Source organism: Copadichromis virginalis, linkage group LG17 (assembly GCF_057382275.1).
Source record: "Copadichromis virginalis isolate Kocher_CV1m ecotype Utaka linkage group LG17, C_Virginalis_male_GT1.1, whole genome shotgun sequence".
NCBI lineage: Eukaryota > Metazoa > Chordata > Actinopteri > Cichliformes > Cichlidae > Copadichromis > Copadichromis virginalis.
In genome coordinates this window covers 3,179,431-3,198,494 of record NC_140634.1, presented here as the reverse complement: position 1 = coordinate 3,198,494, position 19,064 = coordinate 3,179,431, and the positions used below count along the sequence as shown (strand labels likewise).

The following is a 19,064-nucleotide window of genomic DNA, read 5'->3' as shown; positions in this document are numbered from 1 at the left end:
TCTAATCATATTTACTGTCTTTAAAGGGAATCACAGCAACAACATCACCGACAGCCTCCCCTGCTCACAGGCACAGACTCACCTGAAAACAAGTAGGGATGCACTCATCTGACTTTCAGTCCTGATACAGATACCTTGGCTTTGGGTGTTGGCCGGTACCAAAGACTCATTGGATACTAGTATTGAATTAATAAACGTGGTTCCACACTGTGCGGAAGAGACTGTGCAGTTTTTCTAGCTCAGAAAGCTCCTTTGGGAATGAATACACAAGTAACCACAATATGTATATGAAATCTAGATTTCCTTATTTCTGACCATTTGATAGACAAAAGTGTCTGTTATGTGTGAGCAAAGAAACCCAAATAAACAAAAGTCAAAATAATTCAGCTAATAGTGATATTACTTTGTCCCAGGCTTACTTTTCTTTAGATTTCATTTCAGTGCTTTGTTTCTCCTCTCTTCCTGTGCTCGTTGTTTCACCGTGTGAGCATGCAGAGTGCGGCAGACAGAAGATGCAAATCAAAATAACAAAAACATTTAAATGCAATAAGAGTTTTCCAACAGTTTTGCAAACTAGCCAGCAAAATTAAAAAAGTGAGAATGTGGTCATGAAAAGCACCACCCATGGCAATTTTTTCATCATCGGCCTATTTGACTGGTGTTTGTAATTAAATAGCTGTAATGTTACAAACTACTGACCTGATCAGTTTCATAAAAGAATTGAATAAGGTCACTGTGGCTATCAAAGGATGAATGTCTAATATAAATATGTGATTGTTGCATCACTATTTGAACAGTGTTAGGAGCTCTAACTAATGATGCTTTGATTCTCAAGTTATTGAAATGCCAGGATAAGTGCATCAGAGCGGAGTAATCTCCCCAGCTGGGATGTCCGGGCAACTGGATGCGGTTTGGCTGATTCGATGCATTGGCTCTGACAAATACCAGATGTGCTCAGAGTGAGATAGTGGGCCCTCATTTTTTTGTCGTGGATTTATCCATCAGCGGTACAAAAATAAGATTACATTCTGGCATACTTCTCCCTAGGGTGTAGCTCAGCAGCCTTTATTGCCATCTGTAAGAAGGTTATCTAAGGCTCACCAATAAAAAAAAAAAACATGAACAAACAGCTGTTTTAATTCCAGTGAAACCACATAACTGTGTGGACCTTTCATTGTTGCCTGACTGCCATTGGGCTCAGACATCAAACAGAAGTGAACAAACGCACCTTCAATTTGTTTAATTTGTGCTGTCTCTGGTAGGGCTGTTCGATATAACGATATATATCGGATGACGATATAAAAACATCTATCGTTTCATTTTACGCTATCGTTTGTTTCGTGGTGTCACAAAATAAACTGTTTACAGCAATATTTTTTCATCGTTTTGATGGTCACTGTAGTGGCTATATTAATTTCTTAAAGTTCTCTCTTTCTCTTATATTTAATATAACCACACTACGGACGGACAAGGGCCTGTTTTTGTGCGTTGTCGTTAGCAACAACGACGGTAACACCATCGCCTGTCTGCTTGTTTTCCACATAAACCTTTCACAATAAAGCTCAAGATCCTGTTGAGACTTTTCAAAATAAACTGAATCACGTGAAAGAGTATGCAGAGTATTTACGGATGAGAAGCAAAAAAGAGCCGTCAGGTGCTAAAAAATAAACCTTAGACTCAAACGTTAGAACAGGCTTTTCACCGCAGCACGCCGTGTAATAAATACTCACAAAGAAAACGGCGGCCGTTACAACTTATGTCTAAAAATGTATCGTTTCATGCATCGGCTAAAACACTCGACTCAGCTACACGACGTCCAGCTGGAAACACTTGTTACATTTTTGTGATTTATATCGTTATCAGGACGATAGAATTCTTATATCGGGATATGGGATTTTGGTCATATCGCACAGCCCTAGTCTCTGGTGATGAAAGGATTCAGATCTGTGTGGTTTCTTGTATCAGCCTTGCTTCAAGTCCAATGCCAAGCCAGATTTGTCATTTGACCAAAAGAGAGCGGGACTGTGGAGATCTTTTTAAGTGTCCCAGCCAATTAAATTCAGTGTCCACCCTCACTGGGGCTTTGAGCAGAGCTTTGGAAGTAGGGAGACCTCATAAATGTACACCTGATTGTGTTGCTGGGGAGATCGTGGCTCAAGAGTTGGGAGTTCGCCTTGTAATCGGAAGGTTGCCGGTTCGAGTCCCGGGTTGGACAGTCTCAGTTGTTGTGTCCTTGGGCAAGACACTTCACCCGTTGCCTACTGGTGGGGGTCAGAGTGCCCGGTGGCGCCAGTGTCCGGCAGCCTCGCCTCTGTCAGTGGCTGTGGCTATAATGTCGCTTGTGTGAATGTGTGTGTGTGTGTGTGTGAATGGGTGGATGACTGGTTGTGTAAAGCGCTTTGGGGTCCTTAGGGACTAGTTAAGCGCTATACAAATACAGGCCATTTACCATAAAGATTTGCTTCTTGTTTTGTTAGACACGTGATGGGTGAAGCCTTGTGCATAGTTTAAATTGAGTTAGTTTTTTCTTGCAAAACATGAGAAACATCATTAAAAAGGGTACAGTTGGAACTTCCACGTAGGGGTGGGTGATATAAACGATATACGATAGAAATGATATAAATTTGGCCAACGATAGAGATTTTGACTGTATCGCTCTTTCGCGATAGCGCATGTTGATGATGTCATCAAGCTGCGCCTGTTTTGGTTGAAAGCATCGCAGCGGCTAAAACAATTATCATCTGCAAATTATGGCAGGCGACAGTCATAGCAAGGAGATGAAGCACTGTTGAAATATGGGGAAAGCCGAAAACTGCATTTCCTCCACTTCCATAACGTTGATTCATTAATGTTGAATTCTCTCGCAGCTGTTCTGTTCCCATGTTGTTGCAGTATATTAATAACTAACCTTGTATTGTGGATGAATGATCTCAGTTGTTCTCTTGACTGAAGTTTGGCCCGTGTACAGCATCCTGCTATGCGACTGCATTTGTCCCTGACCACCAGAATCCGTCACGTTAACTTTTATCGAGTGGAAAAAAAGTTGGCGTTCATCCTCCAGCTTCACTGTGCTAATGTTATGCTAACATAGCTGTGTCGCTAGCAATCACGTAGCACATCATTATATACCAGGTAGTCCAACTTCAGTAACCCTGCAAACGCCACTGCTGTTTAGTTTTCTGTCTTCATTTATGTTGGAAGTGGTAGCAGAGCTGTACGTTTGAATTAGTTTCAAAAATCTCTGTCAGAACATGGTATGAAATGTTTAGGTGGAAACTAGCGAGCTAACTTCCTGTTAACTTCTAACTCCGTTAAATTTAATAAATTCTGTTTTCATGGATGCATGGATGTAAAACTTAATTGTTACACCCGATAAAGCAGCAACGCTGATGATTTTATTAAAGATGAAAGAATTTGGACCGTTTTTAACTCTCAGTATTCGTTTGACTTTGGGACCTGAAGTGGACGGAGTTTTGGACCCAGATTACTCCGCGAAGCTCCTCACTACGGCAGCCGTAATGCTCTGACAATCCATCAAGCTGTGCGGCTTACCAAAGTTGTACTAAAACATTTTTTTAACAGATTTCCGCAGAAATCGGTTCGAGGTCAGTAAGCACAATCAGAATTCATACATAAGTCACACTGTCGATTTTGAGAAAATTAAAGGATTTTTAGTGTGGAAAATATGTTATACAGAAGAAAAGAATATATCATGATATATATCGTTACCGCACATGCTTCAAATTATATCGCGATATGAATTTTTTAAGCCATATCGCCCAGCCCTACTTCCACGTGTTCGACAATAAAGCGTCATTTCAAAATTGTTAGTTAAATTATTATTAAAGTGAGTGAGACTGTGATCACCGTGGAACCTTGATGTCCTTCAGAACTGTCACTACCAGCTTCTTGGCATCTACAAGTTAGTGCTTCAAATCTTCCTCCAAAAAACATGCCCTGTCTGAGCTCATAGGTTGACTCATGAATGGCATAAAGCTCGTCTTAGCACAGGGAGTGGAGCTGTAGGTGTGTGTAACCAGTGACCACACCTGACATTATACAGACAATGTTTTAGCTGTGTTTAAAAAAAAACGTTCAGGATAAAACAGTTGACAGGAGGCACATGTGATTACCTGTGAATCCTGTTTTTAACATTCAGCTTGAATGACAGCGATCCTCTGGTAAAGCTGTAAGAAGGGATCTGTGTTATATGTCAGTAACGTGTTATATAATTGACCTCTGCTACTGCTATGGGTGTATTGTTCTTATACTCTTTGGGCAAAATGTTTGGAACATTTTTCACGTGTAGTGGCTAACAAAGAGAAAAATGATTTTATCAGATCATGCATCCATTGGGCGTACAGCTTATTGCACCAGCAGCATCTGCTCTTATATAACTATCATTAGCTTACAGCTTTAAGTGTTTAAGGTATGTGCTAACTAAAAATAAAGACAAGATGATAGTTTATTAAATTTAAATGACATTTGCAAATTGTTTCGGTGAAGTTTAATAAACTCCTTGCTATTGTTGGGAAATCAGTTTTACCCCGGTTCTTTTTATTCCTCGAACATCCAGAGATGGCACCGGACTCAGTAGTCATTTTCACAAAATCTTTATTCATCTTCATTTAAGCATGCACTTCTAGAAGGGAAGACGAGGCCGGTGTCCCTCTCTAAATCTTCACCCCTTTGTTAGTTACAGCCAGCTTTATAGAGGTGACCCCATCATAAAACCCCCCACGGTGTGCTGCAAACTATGTCTATGTGCACGAGCACATGAATGCCTACATGTGCTCGTTCCCTCGTGTCTATGTGAGTGCTCGTGTGTGACTGTGTACGCATACCTGTGTATATGTGTGAGTGCACATGAGTGAGTGTGCGTGTGGATGTGTGTGTTTTGATCGGTGTAGGTAACTCCCTAGAGGTCATAAAACCCCTCTCCCTTCCAGACCAGTTATCCAGTTACAAATGTTGAGACCCCCACCCTAAAACATCCTCTGGGGAATTTCCACTCAGTGGGGGAGAGGCCTCCTACACTCTACTCCTAAGTTCACGACACAGTGAGGCCTTTATTACTTTAAGGGCAGTATCAATGTCTCTACAATAGTTCTACATTCTATGATAACACATTTCTAAACTCTAAAATAAGCTAAACATTCTACACTATCTAAAATATAACAGGACACTGGAGTACATTCTCGAGCATCTCACACTTCTGATAATCTGCTTGATGTTTATTCAGCTGTGTAAAAACTATAACTTTAATCTCAGCCAAACCGATTTACTCAGGAACAAATAAAATACTAAAAAAAAAAGCCAAACAATAACATTTTTAAGTTATCTAAGTGACTTATATATGTTTAACCTGAGTAGCGAAAGACGGCGATGGTTTGCCGGGAGTCCGGTGTTCTCACGGCTCTAGTGAGCCTAGCCCCCGGCTCGCTATCGAGCTAGTGGGTAACAGACGTCTCCGAAAACGTCGGAGCGCTTTTGAAAATATGCGGTGTCTTGATAAACGGAGCAGATATTTGAGGTTTACACAGCTACATTCTCGCATGAAAAAATGTTAAATGTTTATTTTGTGACCCAGAAAGAATAATAAGAGTAATATTCAAACTAACTAGCTGCCGCCATTGTTGAAAACTGAGCAGGGCTGCGCTATGAATTCTGGGACACAGCTTCTTCTTCGGGGTTTAATGGCAGCTGGTATCCTTGTGCACTGCAGTGCTGCCATCTTCTGTTTCAGTCCGTTATTACACTCTTAAATCCTACTACTTATTCCTGCATCTTTTGGGGTCTTACAAAGCTTCAAACGACGCGTCGACTATTAAATTTTTGATAGTTGAAGTAATCGTGACTAGTCGACTAATTGTGGCAGCCCTAGTTCCCAGTGTTCTTCATGTTTTACTTACAACCCCACCGGGAAGCTAAATTCCATGTTGTTACTTCATATTTTCTGGTGTTTCTTCTTTTCCATTCTTCTATTTTAAAATGTGATGCAGCTATGATGTGTTTTTAAAATACCAAGGCAAAAAAGAAGGCCAAAATTGCCTTGTTCTTATTAGCAAAAACAAAAGTCATGATTTTTCATCAAGGATCTGTTAGATGGATGCATATGAGCAGTCCTTGATGACGTTGAATTTTTCTGTCCTCAACTGAAAGCATGACATTTCATCTGTAGCATACACAGACATCCACACCTCTGAAGTCTCCAACGTCTCACAGCTCAGTTGCAAGGCTCTTCATCCAACTTAGCAGACACTAGTGTTAGACTGCTGGGATTTACCAGAATAGGAAAATTATAGCAAGAATTATGAAAAAAGATGCATATAGCTATATGTTCTTATTGCCTTTACCACAATTTTTCATGATATAAAAAAAGAAAGAGAAACTGGTGCCGACCGAAGAGGTTCTGGTCTTTCAACAATTGAAAATCACCAGGACTGTGATTTCTTTATTTACTTATTGTAAGTAGGGTTTAATGTATTCAAGTTGGAAATGTTTTTCCCCTGTCGAATGTGTGAAAATATTATTGGCTTTTGTTATGTTATTGTTAACAGAGTCTTTGTCTTAATTATATGCAGATCAATCATGCATATGTAATCAGCCCAAAAGCTTATTTTGAACCAGGAAAACCCTGCAATTGGTACACACTGATATTACAAATAGTACTTAAAAATATAGTGATTCATAATCAGTGTTCATTTTTACAGCAGTCACAGTCTTTTGACCAAAACGTCAGTTACTTTTAGTCATCATTTAGGCAGCTAAGCTTTCAGTTTTAGCTGAGAAAATATCATAAGATTATAACAGACTAATGATTCAGTTGAGTAAAATATAACGTGTACATTTTTTTCCGCATTTCTACCGATGAGAGTTACTCCACATGGTTTACAAAGTGTTTTATTTTCCTTGACATTAAACATGAAATATGTCCATACATCTTCTCTTCTCTTTCTTCCAAGTGTTGACACTGTGTCTCGTTTTCATGAGAAACAGAGAGCATGGAAGTTGGCGGTTCTGTTTCCAGGGTCAGATCAAACCTGTGTGACTGAGCTCACCCCACAAGGAGATTCCTTCTCATTGAATCTCCAAAGGTTGATTCTGTTCATCTGGACGTAGCGTTTTGTGGGAGAAACGTTTCGTCACTCATCCAAGTGACTTATTCAGTCTCAGCTGACTGCAGATTTCCCCAATCTTATAAACAGTACATTTGCATAATGACTGAAACCAGCCCACTGAAGGGACAATGGGCTGGGAGGTCAGTTCTGAATCATAATTATTCCTCCCAGCCCATTGTCCCTTCAGTGGGCTGGTTTCACAATTTACAACCCAGTCATGATCTATTGGTGCACACAGTTATAGTCTGCTCAGTTGAATCTCTCTTACTGAGCTGAAGGAGTTACAGGTGTTGTGCATGCTCTGCTTTCCGGTGTCCTGCTTCACACATTCCGAACTCTTGAGTCCTGCAGACAGCTGCAGCTCTTTGAGGGATGCACAATGCATCGCTTTTGATGTTGCTGTTTGATACAGCAGGACGGGAAGGCATTGTTTTGCTGAGCTCATGTTCACAGAGAGTGTACAATGTTCACCAAATATCAAATTTTATATTACACCAGAATCCTGGAACCCATTATTGTAGTCAACAAAATCTTACCTATTTTAAGCTTTTGCCAAACATTTATATCAATCACTGAGTCCTCTGCATCTCCTTCGTGCTGTTGGCAGAAGCACTTCGGAAATCTCCACAAGTCCGGCTGCAGTAATCCGTCCGGGCTAAGCTGTGACCTGAGAGAAAAAGGTTGTGGCTGTGACGTAAACTCACATACAAATACATCACATGGATTTTCCACTTGGAGTGTCACATCTATAAGCTTTTTCTTACTAATGTTTCGCGGCACCAGTGATCACAGCTATTCATGATAGGCCAGTGAGGAAGAAAGGAGCTAAACTTAGCTGATACTGTCATCCAGAGCAACTTATTAAGAGGTCATTCATCTGCACTGGATCCCCAGTGTGTCATAATCATCATAATGTAGCTGTAATAAAGATGCACTGACTTCCCTGAAATGCAGTGATGACAAAAGAAAAAAACAGGCCTTAACAAAGAAACTTAATAAAGTCAGTATTTTTACATGTCAAGTTTGTTATTTATTGTCAATATTCTGTTGTGCAGCTTGTCTGTCTTCTCAACAGTCCTTTAACTGCTGCTTTGTGGGGGCATCGTCCACCTTTGTTCCAGATTAGGCAGCCTTTACTGAGTCTCTTTTCAAGGCTTTGGGGGGACGATTGTAGTTATTTCTTCAACAATGAATAGAATAGAATAGAATAGAATTCAACTTTATTGTCATTGCACATGCACAGGTACAGGGCAACGAAATGCAGTTTGCATCCATCCAGAAGTGCTTTAGTGATATAGGTATATTACAATATATATTAGCAATAGTATAGATATGTAAGTATATTACAGAAATGGGTCTATTATGGTATGTTATAATGTACACGGTATGAAGTATGTTGTGAATATTCTATAACTAAGTATGTACAGGCTGTAGTGAGTACAAGCTATGAACAGGATATAAATATGAAAAACTATACAGAATATGAAATAAATAACTTTACAGAAATCTGAGATATACAGCTATACAGAAATGGGAACTATGCAAGTTGTAAACAGTTGTAGGATTAAAGATTATTGAATGTACAGAATGATTATTTACACAGAGCTATACAGTAGTGCAGTTAAGATAAGTGAGGGTGTAGATAGTTTCTACAGAGGCTATATAAAGTGCTAGTGGTTGTGAGTGGTGGTTCACTCCATGTTATTATTGTGTGTTTGAGGGTACAGTTGTCCATTGTGTGTGTGTATGTTCAGTCCATGAGTTTAACGTGGGTCAGATGTCAGGAGGCAGAGTTCAGGAGTCTGACAGCTGTGGGGAAGAAGCTGTTCCGGTACCTGGTGGTCTCCTGTAGCGCCTCCCAGAGGGCAGGAGGGTGAAGAGTCCATGTGATGGGTGACTGGGGTCTTTGATGATTTTCCCAGCCCTTTTCAGACACCGCTTCCTGTAGATGTCTTTTATGGCAGGAAGTGGTGCTCCGGCGATGCGCTGGGCAGTTTTCACGACCCTCTGCAACGCCTTCCGGTCCGAGGCAGAGCAGTTCCCGTACCAGACTGTTATACAGTTGGTCAGGATGCTCTCGATGGTGCAACGATAGAAGTTCACCAGGATGTCTGAGGACAGGTGGTTCTTCCTCAGAGTCCTCAAGAAGAAGAGGCGCTGGTGAGCCTTCTTGACCAGCTTGGAGCAGTTGGTCGTCCAGGTGAGATCCTCGGAGATGTGGACTCCCAGGAACTTGAAGCTGCTCACACGCTCCACAGCCGTCCCCTTAATGTGGATGGGTGGATGTGGGTCAGCATTCCTCCTGTAGTCCACGATGAGCTCCTTGGTCTTCTCGGTGTTAAGCAGCAGGTTGTTTGTGTCGCACCACTCAGCCAGACGATCCACCTCCTCCCTGTAGGCGGCCTCATCGTTGTCACTGATGAGGCCAATCACCGTGGTGTCATCTGCAAACTTAATGATGGTGTTGGAACCATCAGCAGGTCTGCAGTCGTGGGTGAAGAGGGAGTAGAGGAAAGGGCTCATCACACAGCCTTGTGGTACACCGGTGTTCATTGTGATGGTAGATGAGCAGTGGTTATCCAGCCGGACATGTTGGGGGCGGTTGGTCAGGAAGTCCAGTAACCATTTGCAGATGAGGGAACTGATGCCCAGGTCTGTCAGTTTCCTGATGAGTTGTGAGGGGTGGATTGTATTGAATGCTGAACTGAAGTCTATAAACAGCATTCTGGCGTAGGTGTTGTTGTTGTCCAGGTGTGAGAGGACAGAGTGCAGTGCGATGGAGACTGCATCCTCTGTGCTCCTGTTCTGGCGGTATGCGAATTGGTGGGGGTCCAGGGTGGGGGGGAGACAGGATTTGAAGTGTGCTAGGACCAGCTGCTCTAAGCACTTAGTGATGATGGGGGTGAGTGCTACTGGGCGGTAGTCATTGAGGCAAGATGGGTTGGAGTTTTTGGGTATCGGGACGATGGAGGTGGATTTGAAGCAGGCCGGTACCACAGCGTGGGCCAAGGACAGATTGAATATGTCTGTGAGCACTCCTGCAAGCTCCCCAGAACACGCTCTGAGAACACGCCCGGGGATGCCATCAGGACCTGCAGCCTTGTGGACATTGATCCTGCTCAGCACCGCTCCTACATCGGTGGGGGAGAGAGTCAGAGGTTGGTGGTCTGGCGTCATGTCTGCTTTGGTTGTGGTTGTGGGGTTCCCTCGCTCAAAACGAGCATAAAAGTTGTTGAGCTCGTTGAGGAAGGAGACATCAGAGGATGCGGGGGAGGGTTTGGTGGTCCTGTAGTCTGTAATGGTCTGGAGTCCTTGCCACATTCGTCGGGGGTTGGAGTTGGAGAAGTGTTCTTCTACCTTCTTTTTGTAATGGTGTTTGGCTTTTTTGATGCCCTTCTTTAGATTAGCCCTGGCTGTGCTGTAGGCGTGTGCATCTCCTGACCTAAAGGCAGTGTTGCGGGCCTTCAGGAGGAGACGAACATCCCGGTTCATCCAAGGCTTCTGGTTGGGGTACATGGTGATCCGTTTCTGGGTGGTGACACTGTCTGTGGTTTCGGAGATGTAATCCAGTACAGATGAGGCGTACTGGTCCAGGTCTGTGTGGGTGAACATATTCCAGTCTGTGTTTTTAAATCTGTCCTGGAGCACTGCCTCTGTCCCCTCTGGCCACACTTTAATTGTCCTCACAGCAGGTTTCACACGTTGGATGAGTGGTGAATACCTAGGTGTAAGGAACAGGGAGAGATGGTCCGATTGGCCAATGTGGGGGAGGGGTGTGGCTTTGTAGGCTCCAGCCAGGTTGGAATACACATGGTCTAAAGTCTTGTCTCCTCTGGTGTGGCAGGAGACATGTTGGTGGAATCTGGGGAGGACTGACTTTAAGTTGGTGTGGTTGAAGTCGCCAGCAACAATAACAATGAGAAGTTGAACTGAGGTATTGTTGGATGGTTAAGCCTTTGACTGTGCTCTGTTCTTGATTAGACTTTGGTTACAGTGTTCTAGCTGAGCTTAAAGGGAGGAAAACCGACTCTGCTTTATACATTTTTTGTTCTTTCTTAAAATGCCTGCATTCTTATTAACACCCTTCAAAGGCTTTCTATTACAGTGGTGTAATCTTCTTACATGGCTATGACTTTTGCACCATCCACCAAGGTCAGATGTATTCAGATAGCCTCTCATTGCAAAGCTTATTTAGCAAAGATTTAGGGAAGTGTTGAGGGAGAACTTGACTGTAGTGGTCTTCTAATTAATGCAGTCAGGTCACCCTTGACAATGAGACCTACTTTTAATGGATGCCACGAGTAATAGATTATCAGGTTATAGACTGCAAGTATAAAATCTGAAGTGTTTCCTACAGGTTTAGATTCAATCTGTGGGAAAGGTGTGTGGGGGGGGGTGTGTGCGACTGCATGCATGTATCCTGGGCCGGGTCGCGGGGGCAGGAGCCCAAGCAGAGAAGCCCAATCCTCCATCTCCCCAGCCGCCTCCTCTAGCTTGTCCGGGGGAACACCAAGCCGTTTCCAGGCCAGCCGAGAGATATAATCTCTCCAGCGCGTCCTGGGTCTGCCCCGGGGTCTCCTCCTGGTGGGACACGCCTGGAAAACCTCACCCAGGAGGCGCCCAGGGGGCATCCTTGTCAGATGCCCAAACCACCTCAACTGGCTCCTTTCAATGTGGAGGAGCAGCGGCTCTACTCTGAGCCCCTCCTGAATGGCTGAACTTCTCGCCCTATCTCTAAGGGAGAGGCCAGCCACCCTTCGGAGGAAGCCCATTTCCGCCGCTTGTATTCGTGCTATATAAATAAAATTGAATTGAATTCGCGATCTCATTCTTTCAGTCACTACCCACTGTGCGTGGCCATAGGTTAGGGTAGGGGTGTAGATCGACTGGTAAATTTAGAGCTTCGCTTTTACACTCAGCTCTCTCTTCACCACAACAGACCGGTGCAGCGTCTGCATCACTGCGGCCGCTGCACCAATCTGTCTGTCGATCCCCCGCTCTCTTCTCCCATCACTCGTGAACAAGACCCCAAGATTCTTAAACTCCTCCACTTGGGGCATGAACTTGTCCCTGACCTGGAGTGGGCACTCCACCCTTTTCCGGCTGAGGACCATGGCCTCAGATTTGGAGGTGCTGATTCTCATTCCCACCGCTTCACACTCAGCTGCGAACCGTTCCAAGCAAACTCCCATGCACCCTCAAGTATCCTCGAGAGGATAAAGAGCTGATCCAGTGCTCCACGACCAGGACAAAAACCGCATTGTTTCTCCTGCATCTGAGGTTTCTTAAAGATGGGGAGCACCACCCTGGTCTGCCAGTCCAGGGGTACTGCCCCTGATCTCCACGCAACATTGTAGAGACGTGTTAACCAAGACAGCCTTACAACATCCAGAGCCTTCAGGATCTCGGGGCGGACCTCATCAACCCCAGGGGCTCTGCCACCAAGGAGTTGTTTAACTGCCTCAGTGACTTCGTCCCCAGACTCTGCTTCTGCCACAGAAGACGTGCCAGTGGGATTAAGGTCCTCGAAGTATTCCTTCGACCGCCCGCCAATTTTCTCAGTCAAAGTCGGCAGCACTCCAGGTAGAGCACTGCTTTCCCCTCCTGAGTCGCCTCAAACTGTGGTTTGCACAGAAGTCCAATAACAAAACACCACTCGGGTTCAGATCTGGGAGGCTGTTCCTCCCAATCACGCCTTTCCAGGTCTCGCTGTCATTGCCCACGTGAGCACTGAAGTCTCCCAATAGGACAACAGAGTCCTCAGGAGGAGCACCCTCCAGTGCCCCCACCCAGAGACTCAAAGAAGGCTGGGTACGCTGAACTGCCGCTTGGCGCATAAGCGCAGACAACGGTCAAGACCCGTTCCTTGACCCAAAGGCGAAGGGAACAAACCGTCTCGTCCACTGGGAGAAACCCCAACATACCGTAGCCCGCCGCCTTTCACCAGGGGCAACTCCAGACTGTTGCTCCTCTGCCGATACTTTTAAGAATCAAGTTTCTGAACTCTGACCCTCTAAAGAGGGGTTCATAGTAGGGCTGCAACGATTAGTCGACTAGTCACGATTACGTCGACTATCAAAATCGTCAACGACTGGTTTAATAGTTGACGCGTCGTTTGAAGCTTTCTAAGATCCCAAAAAACGCAGGAATAAGTAGCAGGATTTAAGAGTGTAATAACGGACTGAAACAGAAGATGGCAGCACTGCATGTACAAGGATGCCAGCTGCCGATAAACCCCGAAGAAGAAGAAGTAGCTCTGTCCCAGAATTCATAGGCAGCCCAGCTCAGTTTCCAACAATGGGGGCAGCTAGTTAGTTTTAATATTACTCCTGTTATCTTTCTGGGTCACAAAATAAACATTTAACATATTTTCAGGCAGGAATGTAGCTGTGTAAACCTCAAATATCTGCTCAGTTTATCAAGTCGTTTTCAAACCCACCGCCGTCTTTCACTACTCAGATTAAACATGATATATAAGTCACTTAGATAACTTAAAAATGTTATTGTTTGGCTTTTTTTTGTATTTTATTTGTTCGGTTTGGCTGAGATTAAAGTTATTGTTTTTACACAGCTGAATAAACGTCAAGCAGACAGCTGATTATCAGAAGTGTGAGATGCTCCAGAATTTACTCCGGTGTCCTGTTATATTTTAGATAGCAAGGAGTTTATTAAACTTCACCAAAACAATCTGAAAATTTCATTAAAATTTAATAAACTATCATCTTGTCTTTATTTTTAGTTAGCACCTTAAACACTAATAGGCTGTAAGCTAATGATAGTTATATAAGAGCAGATGCTGCTGGTGCAATAAGCTGTACGCTGTACGTCCAATGGATGATGATCTGATTAGTCGACTAATCGCAAAAATAATCTGACTAGTCGAGTATCAAAATAATCGTTTGTGGCAGCCCTAGTTCATAGTTGTGTTTGTGTTTGTTTACACATGGTAGATTTTTGGTGTGAATTAAACACAAAGGGTGCAGATTGCTGAATGATTGAAAGTGGACAGGAAAGAAAGCAATGGAAGCGGTTCAAGAATGGGAAGAAGTAAACATCAAAGATTAAAAAAAAAAAAAAAGCAGCATGAGAAACATACACAGTGGCTGTATTGGACAGAGTATGAGTTTTTACTGACACTCAGGTCCGTATGTTATAGCTTTGGTTGGAATAGCTCACTAAATGTAGTCCCACATATTTTGACACTTCACCCTGGTGAGCGTAACAGTTACAACATGTGAAAGACATTCTGCAAAACAGTGTGCAGCACGAGTGCACAACCATGCTATTCCCTTTAGACTGGTTAACTCAGCAGATCTCACAGCCGACCTCTGGAGTAGACCAAGAACTGTAGCTGGAGTTTGATTTGGTTTGGCTGTGAAATAAAAAAAGACTCACTGATATCGAGGGCCCTTGCAACAGCGACCCGCCCACTGTGTCAATAGGGAAACACGAGACTGGAAAGGCTGGGTAAATGTGATTGGTAATAGCTAAGCTGTCAAGGTAGTGTTCATTTTCCTTTGTTCAGTCTCCCTCCCCTCACCCCCAGTCAGTCGCAGAAGATGGCTGCCACCCCCTGAACCTCTGATGGAGGTCTTTTTCCTGTTAAAGGGTGTTTTTCTTTCCCACTATCGCCAAGTGGTTGGTCATATAGGGTTGTTTCAATATTGGGCTTTTCTCTTTTGTTATTGTAGGGTCCTTATAATATAAAGCGCATTGAAGGGACTGTTGTAATTTGGCACCATATTAAAAAAATGAATTAAAACGAGTCACTGAATGGAGTTGAGTGACCATTATCTGGACCCAGTGAAAGTGTCTGTGTAGGAAAAAACGTGATTGTCATGTGCTTTTATGTTTTTAATTTTTACATCCTTTCAGAATGAGAGTTAATTGTGTGTTAAGATTTTAATACATCAGGAAATTGTTCAGGTTAATTTCATTTTGAACTTTTGTGGAATATTTAGTTGTGAATCTGATAAAAGTATTTGTGCGTCAAATCAGGTCCTGAAGATTCCCTCGAATTTCTGTTACTGTTGCTCCACACAGTTGTGTAATTCAGCTCATTAATTCCTCCTATTTAAGGAGGTTTAAATTTTTTTTCTTAATTTATTTTTTGTAATAACTGAGGAAAATTCTGGCCCTTTAATGGTATTTGATAAAGTTTCCAGAGAATTTGTGTAATGTTATAGAAGCCAGACTGTTTACCCCTTCAGGGAAACAACACTCAGACAAGCATAAGAACAATACAGGTCATGAAGTTGCTCCGACTTAATTATGTAAATTCACTGAAAAATGTGTCACAGGGCTACAGAGGTCAACAATGCTGAATGGCTCTGTTTGCTAAAAATAGCTGGTGCCCTCAGGATGCTCTCAGGTGCTATGGATAAAATAATCAAATTTCCTCTTACAGTTTACCATTTGATCAGCGTGTCTGTTGACATTTCATCTACAGGGCTGAGGTATGGTTTGTGTGTGCTCACTTTTTGCACATGTAGAATCGTCATGACCTCAGCTCTGACCTGACTGTTCTTCCCTCAGGAAGCACACAGCTGGGTGCTTTTGTGAGCAGCTTGTTCCCCCCACAGCTGGACCAGTACACACAAACACTCACTAATATAGGAACACACACATCCTGCATGCTGTGCATACACTTTTAGTACCCAGAGCACTGAGACGTTAATCTTAAAATATCCAAACCAACTGTGTTATTTCTCTGTGTCCACGAGATTCCCACAGAATTCTTCCAAAATTAGCAAACACCAGGGCAGAGCTTTTGGGGTTCAGACATATGGAAGGCTGGTGTATAAACACAACATAAGGGCAAGACTGGGAAGATTTATTTTAATGCGATGAGACACAAGATTGTATTACCTGTGAGGGGCTTCTGGGTGAAAGCTGAATCCACTTAGCCAGGAAATTAGAAGAACAATTGTGAAGTCATTATAGCCAGCTCTGGTGATCCGTGTGGGTCTTTTGTAGTGTAGTTTTGCTCTGGAAATACCCAGTCAAATATGAATGAGTGTTTATTGTTAACCATAATGCTCTTTTTTTTTTATTTCCAAAGGGTGTTATCAATTGCTAAAGACAAAAATGCATCTAGCACATGAGTACAACTAAAGAACATGAACACCAATGTTGTTTCTCCATTCGACAAATGGCATGTTCAAAAATGACCTGACACCCAAAGTATCAACGTGAAGATGAGACTGGTGTCAAAATGCAGGTAAAAAGTAGCCACATATAACACAGGGGGACAGGAGAAACCTGAACGTTTACCCAAAGTGTAGTTTTCTTTTAAAGTTTAAAATATTGAAATATCTGGTAACAAAAGAAAGATGTTAGATGTTGAATTAATGCATTTTTCCTATTATTGTTGTCACACATACACTCTACCAAAGCTGAACAATATCAGCTCAAAATAAATGCAACTGTGAATCTTTTCGTCTAAAGATCAAGCTCAACTTGAACAACTAATGGTGAATATTACTGACATCTTTCATCACTATGACACTCACCTATTTCAGTGTTGTGGTAAAATGAAAGGATATTAGAATGAAATTCTGGCTTGTGTACACCAGTCACTTGATATTACTAAGTTAATCACCCCTGTCAACATGTCCTTCACGGTGGCTGTTGGTAACATTAGATTACACAGTGGAGTTGTTGACTTACCTCAACACTGCTTACCCAAAGTGAAAGGCTTGGTAATAGGAGTATCACTTTACCGGAGGTTTGAGCTTCTCTTGTTACTCACACATGGGGCAGCAGATGTTGATGTGGATAACGAAAAATATTTTCAACCACTATGATTTGTTAACTGCTGGGTTTCTTTTTATTCGTAAGTATAGAACTATGAAACCTATAAAATGATTTCTTGGCATCTTCCCCAAGAGGAACATTTTTTAAAATGCTGCTGTCCGGGTCCTTTTCCTTTGCTGTTTGTAGGTGACTTTCTTTTTTCAGAATTTGCTATTTTCAATAACACAGCTGTAATAACACCAATACAAGTTATTATAAATAATGTCACTCGTGGCTTCAGGAACAGGGAGAAATTACTGAACAATTTGAAGCTGCATCTTCTTCTAATTCTAGCATTTGTTGCTTTAGATAATTTCCTTAGTGATGAATACAATATTCTGATTCTGTTGACTTTTTCACTTGGCAGCTTTACTGTAGGGGTACATGGTGCTATCTAATGTGTGTAGCAAGGTTTTTCATATGAAGAGCATATATAATAATAATGATAATGATGATTAGGGCTGTGCGATATGACCAAAATCTCATCTCCCGATATATCGTCCCAATAAATCACAAAAATGTAACATTTTCTGTAAATTCTGTGAATCTCGGGCAGCTCGACTTGATGAAGTGTTTCCAGCTGGACGTCGTGTAGCTGGAGTCGAGTGTTTCAACCGATCCATAAAACGATGCATTTTTAGACATAAGTTGTAACGGACGCCGTTTTCTTTGTGAGTATTTATTACACAGCGTGCTGCGGGGAGAAGCCTGTTCTAACGTTTGAGTCTAAGGTTTATTTTTTAGCACCTGACTGCTCTTTTTTGCTTCTCATCCATAAACACTGCATACTCTTTCACGTGATTCAGTTTATTTTGAAAAGTCTCAACAGGATCTTGAGCTTTATTGTGAAAGGTTTATGTGGAAATTAAACAAGCGGACAGGCGATGGTGTTACCGTCGTTGTTGCTAACGACAACGCATAAAAACAGGTGCTTGTCTGTCCGCTTAATATAGTGTGGTTATATTAAATATAAGAGAAAGAGAGAACTTTAAGAAATTAATATAGCCACTACAGTGACCATCAAAACCATGATTGCCGTAAACAGTTTATTTTATGACACCACGAAACAAATGATAGCGTAAAATGATACGATAGATGTTTTTATATCGTCATCCGATATATATCGTTATATCGAACGGCCCTAATAATAATAATAATAATAATAATAATAATAAACGTAGAAGCCACCTGCTGGATAGTGAATGTTCATGAGTCAGACTGGGTGTACCTGTGATTTTGTGTATTTGCTTTTCAGTTGATTCAGATGCACTTCTTACACAGGTATTTTTAATACTTTGGTATTAAGTATTGTGACCCTTGAGTATATTTAAGTCACATGCAGCAGTCGTAGCTTCCGTAGAGCGGACTCTTCTTCTCTGTCATTGCACTCGCACGCACAGAGGAAGCTCTCACTGCTGCTCTGCTGCTGACACCGGCAGCCCTGCAGCACTAGCCTACATTTCAGAGCAAGACGGAGAGAAATATGGTGATGTCACCTCCATGTCTCTCTCTCTCTGCCTCTCTCTCTCCGTCTCTGAGAAGCTGTGTTGTGAATGCGATGGTGCTTTCTGCTGCGCGAGCCGCATGAGGTAGGTCCTCCATTCAGCTCCGCTGTTGTCGTGTAGCACACGTGCATGCTGCATCGGTGTGGTTCCCTGTGTGCTTGTTCAGAATTCAGATTCAGAACAAGCACACCGATTGTCCGTTTCAGTTTACCTGCATGTCACGAGGATAAATGTATTCTGTTATGTTCCTGCGTGTATTAACCTCATCTCGTTATCTCTGTATATGTAGAATGGCTCTGTTAAAATCAGATTCTGATGTACTGAGGTCACATCTCACTACAGCTTGATGACGTGGTCTGATACCAGGCTAGTTTCTCAGAATTTGTCCAGTTTCAGAATAGAGGTAGCTGATGATTTTCCACGTTTAGATGAAGCTGCTGATAGCAGCGATCGTGCAGAAACAATGATTAGGATCTTCAGGTTGCACTTTTTTTTTCTTCTTTAAAGGTTATTCTAGGGTCACAAGGTTATCACTCATCTCTGTAGCCTCTGCACTTCCCCAGTGATGTCTGTTCCCTAGTGATCCTTCCATATATACTGTAGAATGATTGCAACCTTAAGCTGAATGTGCCGGCTGTTTCTG

At 42.5% G+C, this 19,064-nt stretch overlaps 1 protein-coding gene across 5 annotated transcripts in view; it reads left to right on the top strand.

Annotated features, from left to right (window-relative positions):
* Positions 1 to 19,064, top strand: part of osbpl8 (oxysterol binding protein-like 8) — a 100,555-nt gene that overhangs the window by 8,679 nt on the left and 72,812 nt on the right. The window contains exon 1 of one of the 5 annotated variants that reach the window (XM_085436844.1): positions 18,378 to 18,505. The exons of the other annotated variants lie outside the window; for them this stretch is intronic. The gene's annotated coding sequence lies outside the window, so the exon portion shown is untranslated. Of the gene's footprint in view, positions 1 to 18,377; positions 18,506 to 19,064 lie in introns of those variants that run through there. 5 annotated transcript variants of the gene reach the window in all.